Below are 16,112 nucleotides of genomic sequence, written 5' to 3'. Positions count from 1 at the left end.
GCACTCTGTGTCTCTCCTTGCTTGCTCCCCTGGGGAGCTGAGAACCCGCTACTTCAGGGACACTGCAGCCAAGGCTGCCACTCCATTATCACAGCCCTGATCCTTTTTTCCCTGATTGCATGTAGGAGATCCAGGTGAGCATCACCTCTGTTGGCACATCTGGCAGCTGTGCTCAGAAGCCGGCCCCAGGAACCCACAGAAACTTCTGGGTCTGTTTGAACCCTGCAGTGTCCCCTCACCCAAAAGGGCTCACCGAATCTGCTGCCCGGCCCCTAGAGGATCTCCATTCCCCAAGGAAGCTCCTACGCTGAGGGCATCCCCCTCCTGATCTTAGAATCACAGAATCTTCATGGTTGGAAAAGACCTTGGAGATCATTGAGTCCAACCAAACAACCTACAATCTCCACACTAGCGCATGCCCTGAAGTGCCACATCTAGACATTTCTTAAACACCTCTAGGGATGGTGACTCAACCACCTCCCTGGGCAGGCTGTTCCAGTGCCTGACCACTCTTGCAGTAAAGTCATTCTTCCTAATATCTAACCTAAACCTCCCCTGCCGCAAGTTCAGGCCATTTCCTCTGGTCCTGTCATTATTCCCCTGGGAGAAGAGGCCAACCCCCACCTCTCTGCACCCTCCTTTCAGGGAGTTGTAGAGGGCAATGAGGTCTCCCCTCAGCCTCCTCTTCTCCAAGCTAAACATGCCCAGCTCCCGCAGCCTCTCCTCATATGCCCTGGTCTCCAGACCCCTCACCAGCCTGGTCGCTCTCCTCTGGACATGCTCCAACACCTCAATGTCCCTCTTGTAGCGAGGGGCCCAAAACTGAACGCAGTACTCGAGGTGGGGCCTCACCAGTGCCGAGTACAGGGGGATGATCACTTCCCTAGTCCGGCTCACCACACTATTCCTGATACAGGCCAGGATGCTGTTGGCCTTCTTGGCCACCTGGGCACACTGCTGGCTCATATTCAGCCGGCTGTCAACCAACACTCCCAAGTCCTTTTCTGTCGAGCTGCTTTCAAGCCATTCTGCCCCAATCCTGTAGCACTGCATGGGGTTGTTGTGACCCAAGTGCAGGACCCGGCACTTGGCCTTGTTGAACCTCATACCATTGGTCACAGCCCATCGGTCCAGCCTGTCCAGATCCCTCTGCAGAGCCAACCTACCCTCAAGCAGATCAACACGCCCGCCCAGTTTAGTGTCATCTGCGAACTTACTGAGGGTGCATTCAATCCCTTCATCCAGATCATTGATAAAGATATTAAAGAGAACCGACCCCAGCACCGAACCCTGGGGGACACCACTTGTGACTGGACACCAACTGGATTTAACTCCATTTACCACCACTCTCTGGGCACGGCCATCCAGCCAGTTTTTTACCCAGCGAAGAGTACACCTGTCCAGGCCATGAGCAGCCAGTTTCTCCAGGAGAATGCTGTGGGAAACGGTGTCAAAAGCTTTGCAAAAATCCAAGTAGATAACATCCACAGCTTTTCCCTCATCCACTAAGTGGGTCACCTTATCATAGAAGGATATTAGGTTTGATAGGCATGACCTGCCCTTCACAAACCCATGCTGACTGGGCCTGATCACCCTGTTCTCCTGCATGTGCCGTGTAATGGCACTGAGGAGGATCTGTTCCATGACCTTCCCAGGCACCGAGGTCAGACTGACTGGCCTGTAGTTCCCCGGATCCTCCTTCCGGCCCTTCTTGTGGATGGGTGTCACATTTGCTAACCTCCAGTCAGCTGGGACCTCCCCGGTTGTCCAGGACTGCTCATAAATGATACCAAGTGGCCTGGCGAGCACCTCCGCCAGCTCTTTCAATACCCTTGGGTGGATCCCATCCGGCCCCATAGATTTGTGCACATTCAGGTGCTGAAGCAGGTCCCTCACCATTTCCCTTTGGATTAGAGGGGCTTCATTCTGCTCCCCATCCCTGTCTTCTAGTTCAGGGGTCTGGGTGCTCAGGGAACAACTGGTCCTACTGCTGAAGACCGAGGCAAAGACTTCGTTAAGTACCTCAGCCTTTTCCTCATCCTTGGTCACTATGTTGCCGGCCCCATCTACTAGAGGACAGAGATAATCCTTAGTCCTCTTCCTATTGCTAATATATTTATAGAAGCTTTTTTTGTTGTCCTTGACAACAGACGCCAGGTTTAGCTCCAGCTGGGCTTTGGCCCTCCTGATTTTTTCCCTACATAGCTTAACTACCTCTTTGTAGTCGTCTTGAGTGGCCTGCCCTTCCTTCCAGAGGCCATAGATCCTCTTTTTTTCCCTAAGTTGTAACACTAGCTCCCTGTTTAGCCAGGCCGGCCTTTTTCCCCGACGGCTTGTCTTCTGGCACATGGGGACAGCCTGCTCCTGCGCCTTTAAGACTTCCTTCTTGAAAATCATCCAGGCTTCCTGGGCTCCTTTGCCCTGGAGGACTGCCTCCCAGGGGACTTTGTCAACCAGGCTCCTGAAAAGCCCAAAGTCCGCCCTCCGGAAGTCCAAGGTAGCAGTTCTGCTGACCCCTCTCCTTGCTTCTCGCAGAATTGAAAACTCTATCATTACGATAGACGCACTTATGTGCGTCTGGGTGCAGAAGCAGGTCATGGGCTACTTCCTCCTGGGTTATGGGTGGGTTGTTCTGCTCTCCATCCTTATCTCCCAGCTCAGGAGGCTGAACACCCTGGGGATAGCTGGTGGACATGGCCAATTCCATACCCGGACACAGCAGCCGGGCTTGTCTGGGGCACGGGCAGGGCCCTGCTGCCCTCCAGGCAACCCCAGGGCTTCTCCGGCCCTCTCAGGAGCATGAGCTGGGCCAAGCGGTCCCCACCAAGAGCCCCAGGGCCTCTCCCGGGCCTCGCAGGGCCCCACGGAAGGCCCAGTGGGGCCTTCTGCTGCTGAGCAGAGCAGCAGTTCCTCCCCCAGGCACGCTCGGGGCGCCGGGAGGGGTGGAGAGTGGCCCCACCAGTGGTGGCAGCCCCACAAGAAGGCCAGAGGCACTGGAAGCAGAGCAACTGGCAGCACAGGCAAACCCAGAGGTAAACCCCTCTGGGCTGCTCAAGTATGGCAAGATATTGCTGACCCGCTGGGGAAACTAGTGGTGAAAGTACATCACGTAGGTGCCCACACACCCATGAGTCGAGCCACCGAAGAACATCGAAATAATCAGCAAACCCACCTAGAACCGGAAAAAGAGACCTTGAAAGCTCAGCGTGAGGACGTCTTTTCTTGCCTGTAATCTCACAGGGGCAGCGAATGTGTCACGCGCACAGCGGGCAGCGTCTTCACTAGAGCAAGAAGCGACCACTGACACCCACCTCCAGTGACACTGCCAGAGCTCTGCCACGCAAAACACACAACAGAAACGTGCCCCGTGCATTCGACAGCAACAGTTAACGTGTGCTTAGGGAAGCACGAGAGCGGTCAGACAGGGCGCGCGCATCGGGTTGTGCCCACGGATCAGGCCTACCTGTCCCAGTCCTTTCATGGGATTCGTAGCACTTGAGAATTTCCTCATAATCACCTAAAGCCATTCTGAGAGCAACGGGGACCTGGCAATTCTTCTCAGCCCCTGCGAGGAGAAACTGCAGCCGGCCTTTGGGCTTCTCCACGCTGAGCAGACTCTGGAACGGAAAACGCATTTACTGCAGCCCAGCGCGGGCCGGGGCGGGGGGCGACCTGCGCTGATGACCAAGCGCTACACCCCCAGCGGGAAATTCACCAGGCGGGGCAGCCCGAGCGCCCGCAGGCCCCGGGCACAGGCGGCTACCGTCTGACGGGGGCTCCTGGCTAACGCTTGCCAGCGAGAGCGGGCGACTGCGCTGCCGAAGAGGCAAGCACGCCCGACCCGGCGGTATCCTCCGCGGGGCAACGAACGAGACCCAAGGAGACGCCGCCGCCGCCGCCTCCTTTCGCGGGCCCGCCCGCGCGGCCCGGCGAAAGGCGCCCAGCCCCCCCAGAGTCCTGCCGCCAGCAGACCCGCCGGGAGCCGCTAACGGGCTGCGGGGCAGCGGGGCCCGGAGGCTACACTCACCGGCTCGGCAGCCGCCTCCCGGGGCGGCCGCTGCCGTTCAAATCTCTTGCCGCGGCGCCCGCTTCCGGGTAGGACGCCCGAGAGGCCAATCACCGCGCGGCGCTGGGCCGGAACAGGCGGAGACGCGCGGTGCATGACGGGAGGAAGGTCGAGGAGGAGCTGGGCGTGCGGGCGTCGCCATGGCGGGAGGGTCTCCGCTGCCCAGGCACCCGGTCCCGACAGGTGACGGGGAACAGCGCCCGCTCCCCCCGGGAATGCTGCCGCTCCCTACCGCCGGTGGGGGCTGGCGTGGGAGCCGCGCCGCCGGGCCTGCCGCCGCGCACAAGATGGCGCCCGGCCTACGGCCCCGGGGAGACTACGGCTCCCAGAACGCTCCGCGGGCCCGCCGTTCCCTGAGGGGAGGCCCTTCCCGCCGCCAGGCCCGGCCCCGCCCGCTCCGCTCACGGCACCGCCCGGCGCCGGCCCCGAGCAGAAAGACGGGGGTTGCGCTGTTAGGTCCGGGCGGGGGCTGACGGTCTGCCTTGGCTGCGGGCGGCCATTCCCCTGCCAGGCCTTTGACCTCCCTGCGTACAGGCGTGTCGGCCTAAAGCCACGAGCAGAACAGGAAGAAGCAAAAAATGAAAAGACGACGGGTGGAACATCTTACTTCTGTAAAATGGTTGTCCTTTGGAATCCTCCCGGACACATTGCATCTTTCCTGAAGAAAGACCTACATTTCTAAGAGAAAGTTTCAGTTCTCTCCTGAATAACAAAGGCGAAGAAGGCTGTTTCGGGGACAGAGAGAATGGGGCCGTTCTTTTAGGGCGAGGCAAATGGTATCTCTTCTCGATGGGGCAGAGCCAGCGCTACCCATGCCAGAGCACTCAGTGCGACACCTTTTCCCTCCCTCTCTCCCTCAGCTACTTGGCCGTGGGGCTGGCGGGAGGCTTGGGATGAACCAGCCCATCAGCCGCGGCGGGGGATGGCACGGCCTCCCGCCCATCAGGCTGCGGGGAGCCACCACCTCTCTGCAGGGAGTAGTCCAAGGCTTTAGCCCAGCGTCAGCACAGCAGCTCTGGCCATTCTGGCCACCGGCGAGCTCTGGTTGCCGGCAGAGCTCACGGTCCCTGCAGCCAGGGCGCTCAGTGTGACGCTTTTTCCCTCCCTCTCTCCCTCAGCTACTTGGGAGCCCCTTCTTCCCGTCTGAGATGAACGACTTTGTCCTTGCCATCTTGAAAAACATGGCAGACCCAAGGGTCTCTGACACCCTGCTGGTTGGCAGGGTGCTGGAGCTGGTCTTGAGAGGTTCGTGCTCAGAGCTATACGGGGTAGGCAGTGTGCAGCCGGGTTGCCCTGTGCGCGTGCCCTGCGGGGGCCGTTCCCCCCGCCCCGAGGCCAGGGCTTGCAGCACCTGACGGGCATCCCCTGAGGCCAGCAAAGGGCAGCAGGAGGGCAGCAGCTCTTGGTGTCAGCAGGGGCCATAGCTGTGCTCCAGCCCGCTGTCTCCAGTAGGTCAACGACCTCGTGGAGGTCATCGATAGGCACCTGGTCTGCGTCAGCAGGATGCTGCTCCAGGACATCCTGACGTTCACCCTTCCCTGGCTGGCCGACATCGACAGTTATGAAGTGGTCACTGGCCTGCTGAGGGTTTCCCGGCCCTGTGACAAGTACGTGGCCCGTCAGCCTCAGGGGCAGCTCAGGACCTCCGGGGCCTGCCCAGGCAGAAGGGGTGGTGGCCGAGGTGGCCCTGCTGACAGTGTGCTCTGGCTCTGCAGCACTGCCAGCGCCACGTGGAACACGCTGTCCTGTGAGCCCAGCCTCCTGGCCGACCTGCTGAGGATGCTGCTGAGGCTGCTGCTGGACGGTCTCCAGCCCCTCTGGCCCTCTCCATCCACCCCCAAACCCGTCCTTCCTGGGGCGCCTGGCCCAGGGCCCTCGGGCCGCAGCCGGGCAGGGAGCGCGTGCCGCTCAGCCCCGCAGCGCGCACTGCCCTGCTGCCCTCGGTAGCCCCACTCCCTGGCCGCCGCCCCCGGCCAGCTCAGCAGCGGGGAAGCTGATAAAACTGAGAAGATGATTGAGAAAAAGGAGACACTGTTTGAGAAACTGTCTAGGATGGAAGAAACATCCCGCTTTTCCCCTGCATGGACCCATGTCGCAGCCATTAGGAGAAGATGCCCTCCTACGAGACCGACTTGGAAGAAAAAGAAGACACTACGAGACACCTTGTGGTTTTACCTCGGTGCCTATGGAGAGGACCTGAGTAAGTGGGATGAAGGACCTACCTTGGCCCTACAGGCACTAGTTGCAAGGTAAAACAGATAGAAGAAAGAATTCTTCCAGGAGGGTGGCTGCTCCAGTGCCCAGGGAGCAGTTCTCTGGTCCGGGTCGGAACTCATCTGCTAACTGTAGATGTTGTCCTCAACATTAGAGGTGCCCTGCCTCCAGCCAGGAGGGGGAGAGGGATAACCGAGTTTATTGGGCTGTGTGGATTCGATGTCCTCGTGTATTAGAGCCACAAAAGCATAAAGACATGGTGGACAGCGGTGCACAGTGTACCCTATTGCCATTGACTCATAAAGGGACAAAATCTGTTGCTGATTCTGGTGTGACAGGTCTCAAGAACTGACTGTACTTCGGCCAAAGTGAGCCGAACTGGGAATAAATGGCGGAAGCGCTCCATTGTGAGTGGCCCAGACGCTCCGTGCATCCTTGGCGTAGACTTGCTCAAGAGAGGGTATTTCAAAGACCCGAAAGCGTATCGGTGGGCTGTTGGTATAGCAGCTGGAGGGACTGAGGACATTACACAGCTGTCTGCCTTACCCGGTCTTTCAGCTGACCCTTCTGTGGTGGGACTGCTGAAGGTTACAGAACAGCAGGTGCCAATGGCTGCTGCCAGGGTGATACCGTCGCTGGTGATACAGTAGCCTTGAACAGCACAAAAGGCTGGGGTGGAAAGCCCCTCAGGCCTTACTGATACCCAGTTGAAAAGAACATCTGGTTCCTCCTTACTGGAATAATGTAGCTAAGTTTGAAACGCTTTGTAAGCGGATGGGTTAGACATCTGCTGGGCTTAGTTGGATCCAAGGAAGTCTTGGGATGTTGTATCCTTGAGGAGAGTAGATGGGGAGAGATGCCAGAACAAGCTAGTTTGGTGAGAGCAGGAGTGCACCCACCATGGCTCCAGCACAGGCGCTGCCTCCAGCGGAGCTTCTGATGCTGCTGACCCCCGAATTTGGGCTCGTCCCGGCAGAAGTGGCACCGGCCGGGCGCAGGCAGCCTCGCAGGCCCCACACTGCCGGCTGCCCCAGCCCCGCGCCCTCCACTGGGGGCAGAAAGCGGGGTCTCCCAAACACACACCGCCGATCCCACCAACTCCTCCCCGCCGCGCCCCGCTCCCTGCGCGGTGGCGCTTTAGCACAGGAGTGGCCACTGGGAGCGTTCCGGGAGTGGTGGCAGCATTAGGGGCATTTCAGGAGCCCGGCACCAAGGGCCAATTTGTGGCGCGCGCAGCCATTGGCTTCACTTGTGGGAGAGAAGTGGGGAAATATTTATTAACATAAACCAGCGATTTAACAAAGTCAGCGGTGAATGTGGCAGCGCTTTACGAGACAGGCCGCGGAGGTGATCCGAGGGCGGGAGCCCCTCTGCTGTGGGGACAGGCTGAGAGAGCTGGGGGGGTTCAGCCTGGAGAAGAGAAGGCCCCGGGGAGACCTTAGAGCCCCTTCCAGTCCCTGAAGGGGCTCCAGGAGAGCTGGAGGAGCTGTTTGCGAGGGCACAGAGCCACAGCACGAGGGGCAATGGCTTTAAACTAGAGCAGGGCAGGTTTAGATCAGACATTAGGAAGAAGCTCTTTACACTGAGGGTGGTGAGACACCGGCCCAGGTTGCCCAGAGAGAGGGTGGAGGCCCCATCCCTGGAGACATCCAAGGCCAGGCTGGATGAGGCTCTGAGCAACCTGATCTAGTTGAAGACGTCCCTGCTCACTGCCGGGGGTTGGACGAGATGGCCTTTAAGGGTCCCTTCCAACCCAACACATTCCATGACTCTGTGACACGCTGGAAGGGCACACTTGGTTATTTACTGCACAGGGGCCGGGGTCAGACCAGCCGTCAGGGAGACCTTCCCGTTGGGTCCCGGGGCTCAGAAAGGACCCCCCGGGCTTTCTGAACCCCTCCTCAGGGAGGAGTCAAGTACCATTGACCAGACGCTCAGTCCCTGGGTGTAACAGTTCCCCTCTTTGAGACTTCCAAAGGTCACTCTTTGGGGGTCTCACCTAAATCAGATGGTTATAATATTTTCAACTTTCAGGATTACAGAGACGAGCTGAAGCAAAGAAATAAACTCAACAGCAGATGGTCCTGTAGAGCAGGTATTCTTTATTAGCAGCGCTGCGGTCGCACTGGGGATTTTCCACCATAAGTGCTCCCACAATGATCTTATTTTGAGCCATTTATATTTACAAAATTGTTACGTATTCATTCGTTTTCCCTAAATCATTAACATAAGCACGCCCCCTCCCAGAACCAATTGCACAATCATGAGGCAAGTCATTTCGCGAATCACGGTCGTTCTGGTGGTCGTTTACTTCATCTGGTGGTCGTATCTTCCTCTCCGTCAGTTGCCCTCCAGATGAACTTTCCTCTTCAGCAATCCTCGATGCATGCCTGCTATTGATTTGTTTACGTAGGTGACTTATTACTACCTGTTTTGCAACGCTTCCCTAAACCATCACCTAAAGCCATCACCTTGACAGGCTGCAGGATCGAGCCTTGGTTACTGACTCTAGGGCACGCGTTTTTCCAATGTCCTCGCTCTTTGCAGATCGCGCACTGAGCTTCTGCTAAACGAGTTCCTTCCCAACTCTTCTGTAGCCTCCTCTACTTCCCCGGGCCCCGTTCATTCTTCCCGGAGCAACTCCCGTCAATGCGGCAATTAATCTCCCTTCTCTTTGATTCTCCCTCTCCTTTTCTCTGTTATTCTAGATGGTCCAAGCTACTTACACCAATGTTCCCAAGTCCCTCGAATCTTCTCCTTCTAACTTTTGGAGTTTCTTGTGTACATCCGGGGCAGATTGTCCCATAAAAATAGAGGCCAATTGCCCAGCCTCCTCTCGGGGTCCACGTTCGTGTATTTCCTAGCAGTATTCTTTACTCGTTCCATAAATGCAGGTGGCGATTCATTTGGTTCTTGTTTAACCTCATACGATTTTGACCAATCAATGGCTTTTGGCGTAGCATGTCTCATTCCGAATAACCGTCTCTGATATCTGGTTATCGCCCACAATCCTTCTGCCACTCTGGGTGGTTTCTTAAAGTGAAAAACAAATCTACATACATCCCATTTGTTTTCCCTGCTACAAAATAACATAAGCTGTAAAATTGTATTCTATTTTAAAGTCCCATTTCTTGTCCATTTTTCTTGATCTTCTGAAGTACATAACGGCCACCAATTGTTACAATATTCAATCAGCTGCTTTCTCGTGAGCGGGTCCCCTCCTATTTGTTTCCAACGCTTCAGTATACAACCTAAAGGAGTATACAACCTAAAGGAGACTTTTTCAAAATTCCCCCTTCCGCCAAGGGCTTGCTACCCATTATAGGATAGTACTAGTAGAACGAACAACACAAAACACAAAGAAAAATGACAACTGAACATAGCACTTATTACACAAGACAAAATAACAAAACCTTAGGGCCTGAACCTTTTATACCAGACCTTTGCTCTTGGTGCGGCCCTTCCCCGCCTGGTGTTGAGGACAATACCTTTACGCTTATCAGCCGCGTTTCTCACAGGCTTTCATCCAGTGAGACCAACTCCTTCCCTTAGGTACCTTTACAGCCCAACCCTGCGAGGCTTATGCCTCGCCTTATGGACAGGCAACCCTTAATATCCCTTAAAGAAAAGAATGCCTTCACCTTTCCAGGGGCCTTGCTCGGAGCTCTTTGGTCCGGGGATCGGAGGTTCTCCCTGAGAATCCCTCGGTGCCGGATGGAGGCCCTGCAATTCCAAGGATCTGTCGAGATTCAGAGGCAGAGTCCCATCTGGGTCGCCAGAAACTGTCACCGAAATCGGGAATGAACTTCTTAACACCGATGTAGTCTTAAGAAGCAGGCATTCTTTTATTCAGCACCGGGGACGTGGGGGATCTCTCCACCTGACATGTCCACTGAATGTGAGATTCACAGAGACTTACATCCATACAGAATATGCGTGGTCGTTACATGTCTCAGCACTCATTGCCACGTTCATTACATTTCCAGAACTCATCTCCATATTCACATCCCCTTGGCACATGCACATTAACTCTGTTAGGGGCTTCATGGTAGGTCTTGGGTGGTTCCTAGTGGTGTACGGTGGCTGGTTTGAGCTGATAATAGAGGAATCTCTTTGTGTGGACTGGGGAAGATAAATGCAGCAGCTTTTGCAACTCCCCCATTTATTTTGCGAGCTTGTTATCGGTCCCTCCAGTCTCTTCGGGGATGTGGTATTCTTCGCTGTTTGTTCTTCACAAGGAGCTACGTTTACCTATTTACCAGACTCAGTCCCTGGTTGTAAGCCCGCTGTGTGAGCCGATGCGGGCAGGACGCAGGAACAACCACAAAACCACGGATGAAAGGCAAAGAACAAGTTTCTTCTCGATACCTCACAGACCAGGGAATCTCCGAAGCAACACCCGGGCAGAGGCACGGAAGCAGGGACTGCGGGCACCGTGGAGTGAGAGAGAGTCCTTGTTAGCAAGAGCCCTTGGCAGCGAGAGAGTCCTTGTGAGCAAGAGCACGCACGGACTCCCTGTTCTGCCTGGCATTTAAAGGGTTCAAACAGGCATCGTTTTCCCACTGTGCTTTGATCTTCTTCAGCACCAGGCCAGGATTCTCAAGTGGCTGGATAAGGTGTCCCTGAGTCCATCACAGGTTTATGTTATCGAAGTGCAAGTGTTTTTCTTGCAAGCGTCCGAGACTGAATAACAATTAGTGTGATATATGTGTTTTCCAGCACCCAGCTGTGAGTCACTTGAGCGTATTAACAATCCTCCTCGCCGATCTTCTGTTGCTTTCCCACGACTGCCCTCCCTGCAATGGACCTTATTGTGCACCCAACTTAGGAGACAAATCTTCTACACCAATCTGAGTCGCAGCAACATTATTCTTTTTCTTCTTTTTTATGTTTGTCCTTTTTCTGTCTCTGGTTTCAGTTGAGGCTGTTTGGTTTTGCCATCTTCCCATGAACCTGCACTCGGTAAATGCATGTGTACTTTGGTTTTCCCCAGTTGCTCTTCACAAGGAGTTTGAGATAGGAGAAGGCTCTGGGATGCGGGGCGTTCTGCGAGGAAAAGAGGGAAGAGGAATCGGAGGTGTTAAGAGCCACAATGCAGTCAAGGTATCTCCCCCCACCAGCCCTGCTCCTGCTCAGGAACAAGCTCCTGACAGTGGGTGGGAGCGGCTGTGGAAACCTGAGGCTGGCTCTGGTAGCGGGGTGCTGGGGAGGCTGGGGACACGGGGAGGGGGAAGGCACCTGGCACCCTCTGCATGGGCCCGGCTGGGGCTCAGCCTCCCTCCCCTCTGCCCCTTCCCTCTGCGCCTCGCTCTGTGCCGGCAGAGAGGCCGGGGAGGTGCTCCTTTGCGTGGGGCAGCTGGTGTGACACCCCCCCCGAGCTCCCGCTGTCTGCTCTGCCCGCTTTCCTGCGGGCAGGCGTGAGAGCAGCGGGAGAGAAGGGGCATGCTATGCTGGGAGGAGAGGACACCGTCCAGCCTGCCAGCAGGCCACGGGATGGAGCCAGGGTGCTGCCCGACGGCTTTCTCCAGCGGGCGTCTCGGTTTCTCCATGGCACAAAGACGTTGCTCGGGTGCAGTGGCTGCGTGTGCAGCGGGCTCTGCTGAAGGCAGCCAGGGATCTCTTGGGACTCATGCTCCCACGGGCCTGACCTTGCCCTCACTGTCCTTTTGCTAGCACCACCGCGTGCCACTCAGCCCTCCCAACCCCACCAGCTCTCTCCTGGCGGTGACCCAGGCCCCCTCTGCCCAGGGAGAAAGCATTCACGCTCCTCCTGCCATGGCCCTGCAGGCAAACCTGCTTTGCTCCCTGGCATCTTCCCCCAACACCGTGCGTGCATCGCACCTTCAGAGGGAAGGTCTGAATGGCCTCTTTTGCCACATCGTACATGAAGGTCACCAGGAGAGTTTCCTCTTCTCCGTCCAAATCCACTCCCTGTGGGGCAAAGCACAAGGAGAGCAGCTCAGACTCGTCCCGACAAAGAGGGAACGTAGGTGCTGGGTCAGCCCTGTTACCTACCCACCCTCCCCTGGGGCTCTAGCCCTAGTCTAGCACTGGTTACGGTGGAGCTCAGGCTCCGCTTGAGTTTTAGTCAAGAACCCTGAGCTGCTTGGCCAGAACAAGTCTTAAGAGGGAGGAGACCTCTAGAGCCCTTAGGAGGAGACTCCTAGAGCCTCACCAGGGCCCTGCAGTGCTCAGGAGACCGGGACTCCAACCTCAGAGGAGGCACAAAAGCAAGGAAGACCCTGTCATGGCTTTCCCCCAGGACCAGATCCGCACCAGAAGCACCCAGCAGAGACTTACAAAGACAGCGATGTCCCTGGGGGCGCTGGTGACGGTCCCAGATGGAGAGACTTCTTTGGAGATGTGCTGCACAGTGATGGCAGTCAGGTGGACTCGCGCTGGCAACCTGATGACCACCTGGCCCTGATGCCCTGGGAAAGGCCAGCAGTTTCCTGGGGAAACATCCGGCTGCAACCAGAAAGCCAGAGCAATGAAGCGTGAGAGAGTGTTGGGGCCAAGACAACTGCCCACGTAGCTTGAAGCGTAGGCACCGGTGTGTCTGTGGGGTCTATTTCAGCTTGAAAATGAGGTGTGTGTGAGGAAGTGGACAGAAGCAGGAGGCCTCCTTCCCTGACCGACCTTTGCCAGGGCTGTCAGTATTATGGAGCAGAGGAGAACAGCGGTTACGAAACCATTCTAGTCAGGGCCTTGCAGAAACACATCCCTGCCCAGGGGCTCTGCAGGGCACCCCCCACCTCTCGCCTCCCACCCCCAAGACGGCGCAACACTGGACCGAAGGGAGAGCCCTGAGGTCAGTCTCCAACTTCACAGGAAGAAAGGAAAGAATTCCCTCTCGATTTCTGCTACAATACCTGCAAAATGCGATCGGGACTGCGGGGAGTGCAAAAGAACTCAATAAACCTCCAGAACCAGTCGTTTTTGCAGGTGTAGGTCTCCGAAGTTCTCTGCAGGTCAATGCTGGCACCTGCAGGGAAGGGAAAGCAGACGACTGCAAGAGGCCACAGACGAGGAGGGCTTGGTGCTCAGACACTATTTCTGACACCGCCGGCCAGCTGCGCCTCTGTCAGTCCTGTCCTCGTCCCAGGCTGGTGGGCTGCCCAGCTGCCCAGCCGCGCAGGGGAATGACAGCGGCCACGTGCCTGGTGACTGCTGCACTCCCAGCGCCAGCAGGAGAAGGTCTGAGGGTTCTGGGAGACAGACGGTGCCCATGTGAATGGCAGCAGACCCAAGCTGAGGGCTTGCTGCGTGGGCAGCCAAGGACGGCCCGGCCATCTCCTTTTCCAATGCTGAGGAGAGGAAGAGAGCCCCTCCGTCCGCACAGGAACACGTGCGGGGGCAGCGCCAGAGGCAGCGTGAGGATGCCGAGGGCAGGGTTGGGAGGGAGTCTGAGAGAGCTGCTCTGCCACAGCCTTGCCCTGGGACCCCCCAAGCATTTCAGCTCCCCCACTTTGGAGAGCAGCGCCTGGAGCGCAGGCGCCTTTGGGGAGGGCTGCAGACAAGCGCAGGGCAAGGAGACGGGGCTGCTTGTGTCCATACCAGAGCTTTGCAGGGCCCAGTCAGACATCTCCACGTAGGCTTCCAAAGCCCTCTCAGATGCTGCCTGCTTCATTTCCTCGACTTCCTGGGAACGCCATAAACAAACAGAGAAAAGGAGCACATCAACGTTCAGCGTGGCTACTAGCGCCCGGAGCGGCAAAGGGCCACTGTCAGAAAGGCAAGGCAAACCCTCTCCACGGAGCTGCAGGACTGAGGAACAGTGTCTGTGTCCACAGCCATGGCCACGGCCCCGAGGTGGGTTGATGAGGGTCCCCACACCCTCGTCCCCATCCTCCACACTCTCCAGGGCAGGTGGAAGGTGGACTCAAGCCCTGCCAGCGATGGCTGGCCCCCCGTGAGCGTGCCTGGGTCCCACCCCTGCCTGAGGAGCCCAGCCAGAGCAGCCAGAGGTGCTGGCGTGCCAAGGGAGTCCTGCGCTGCCTGAAGCGGCCGGTGAAAGTGGGGCCGGAGAAGGGCCTGTGCAGCCCAGGAGGCCCCTGGGGCAAAGGCTGGCTGACTGCAGTCAGCAGTCCCACACACCCACAGCCCCAAGGGCTTCTGCCCAGCCAAGCCTCCTTCCCCAACACGCCGCAGCACCTGCTTCACGCTGCTGATCTCTGCCCTCAGCCGAGCCACCTCCTCCAGCATTAGCTGCATCTTTTGAGTTTGCTGCGCCATTAAAACCGGGCAGTTCCTGCAGGAACCAGGAAAGCAGATGTTGTCAGAGAGCTGCCCACCCCACTGGGAGCCTCTGAGCTCAGCAAGGAGGAGAGACACGCGTGCGTTCCCTGCTTTGCCAGCGCTTCCCTTCCGCACCAGCTGGCGCAAGAGGCAAAGGCAGGAAGGGCCGTGCGGGAGCCCCGGCTCTCAGGCAAATGGGTGCAGGGACACGAGGTCGTCTGACCCTTCTGCACAGACCCAATTCCAGCTCAGGAAACATCGCTTACCTCAGGGGCTTCAGGCCTGTCAGCGAGGTCCCGCAGTGAACATCAGCTGCAATTCACATCAGCAAGAGACAGTTATTTTACCGGGGGTGCTGGCGATGCCTGCAGTGGCGTTGTCTGTCCCTGTTGCCTTGGGGCTGGGGCAGCAGGTGAGCTGAGGAGGCGGGGGACGTGGGGTGCAGGGAGAGGACACACCTCTGACCGGGGGCCATCAGCCCGGGCTTGAGCGGACTGCGCAGCCGTGATCTTCAGGTGTGCTCGGTGCCCCAGAGCTATTCCCCATTTCCCCTCACTGCCCCAGTGAGCACCGAGACCAGGCTGCTGGGCGAGGAGAGGTACCTCTCCATCGGTCCCCCTGCATGGCCCCTGCCCTCTGGGAATCCCCAGGTCAGGCTTGCAAAGAGCTACCCCCGTCTCTCGCAGAGGTGCCGACTAAGTGAGCCCTGTGGTCCGGTAGGCAGGGCAGCAGTGTGACTGGGAGGCTACCAGTCTTACTGGGAGCCCAGAAGGCAGTCCCACTCAAGGACTTGCTTGGGAAGCACTTGGGCCACGGGAGTTTCCGCACATACTGGCCCAAAAGGAAAGGTGGCGTCCAGCCCAGCCAGGCTGTCGCTCTCAGATGGTTGCTCATGAAAACTCACCAAGAGCCAGGGGGAGCAACAAGAAGACTTGCAAGAACGCCTTCTTCTGCAGGGCCATCTTTTGCCTGAAAAAGAGGGAGTCCTGGTGCTGTCATGATCCAAGCCTTGGACAAACCCCTTCACAGGCGGATTTCCCTTTTCAGGCCAAACAGACACCATTTTGGAAGCCTGCTGCTGACAGGGAACTGACAGAGCAGCGTCCAGCAGGAACACGATTTCTGTCCACATCGTTCAACGCTGCCGGCAGCTCTTCCCCAAAGGAAGGTCTCCAGGAAGATCATCCCAGGAAGCAAAGACGTCGAGCACACGAAGAGTGCTTTCCAGCAGTCTTTCTGGTGCGGACCTTGCTCTCCCTCTGGCTGAGGAAGCAGGCCTGTTCTCCCTTGCCATCACACACATCCCTCTTAGGGCAAGTGTTTTCCCGCAGAGCTGGGAAGCGCAGGAGCCTTGTCCGCCTTTCCTCCCAGAGGCCTCCACAGACCGGCGTGGTCTCTTGCCTGAACTGGGGAAAACCCTTGCCCTGCGGAGGCTTGGCTCTGCACCCGAGCGTCTGGCTACGGGGCAGTTTGTCCTGCCGCAGCCAAAGCTTGGGGCTGCAGCAAATGGCTGCCGAGGGGCTTTGCTCTTGGCTCCCCTGAGAATGGCCACAGCACGAGCAGCGCCCAAGCTGAGGCGCCCCACTGGGAGCCC

This window comes from Chroicocephalus ridibundus, chromosome 21 (genome assembly GCF_963924245.1).
Source record: "Chroicocephalus ridibundus chromosome 21, bChrRid1.1, whole genome shotgun sequence".
Classification (NCBI taxonomy): Eukaryota; Metazoa; Chordata; class Aves; order Charadriiformes; family Laridae; genus Chroicocephalus; species Chroicocephalus ridibundus.
Note: the sequence above shows the minus strand (reverse complement) of the source record.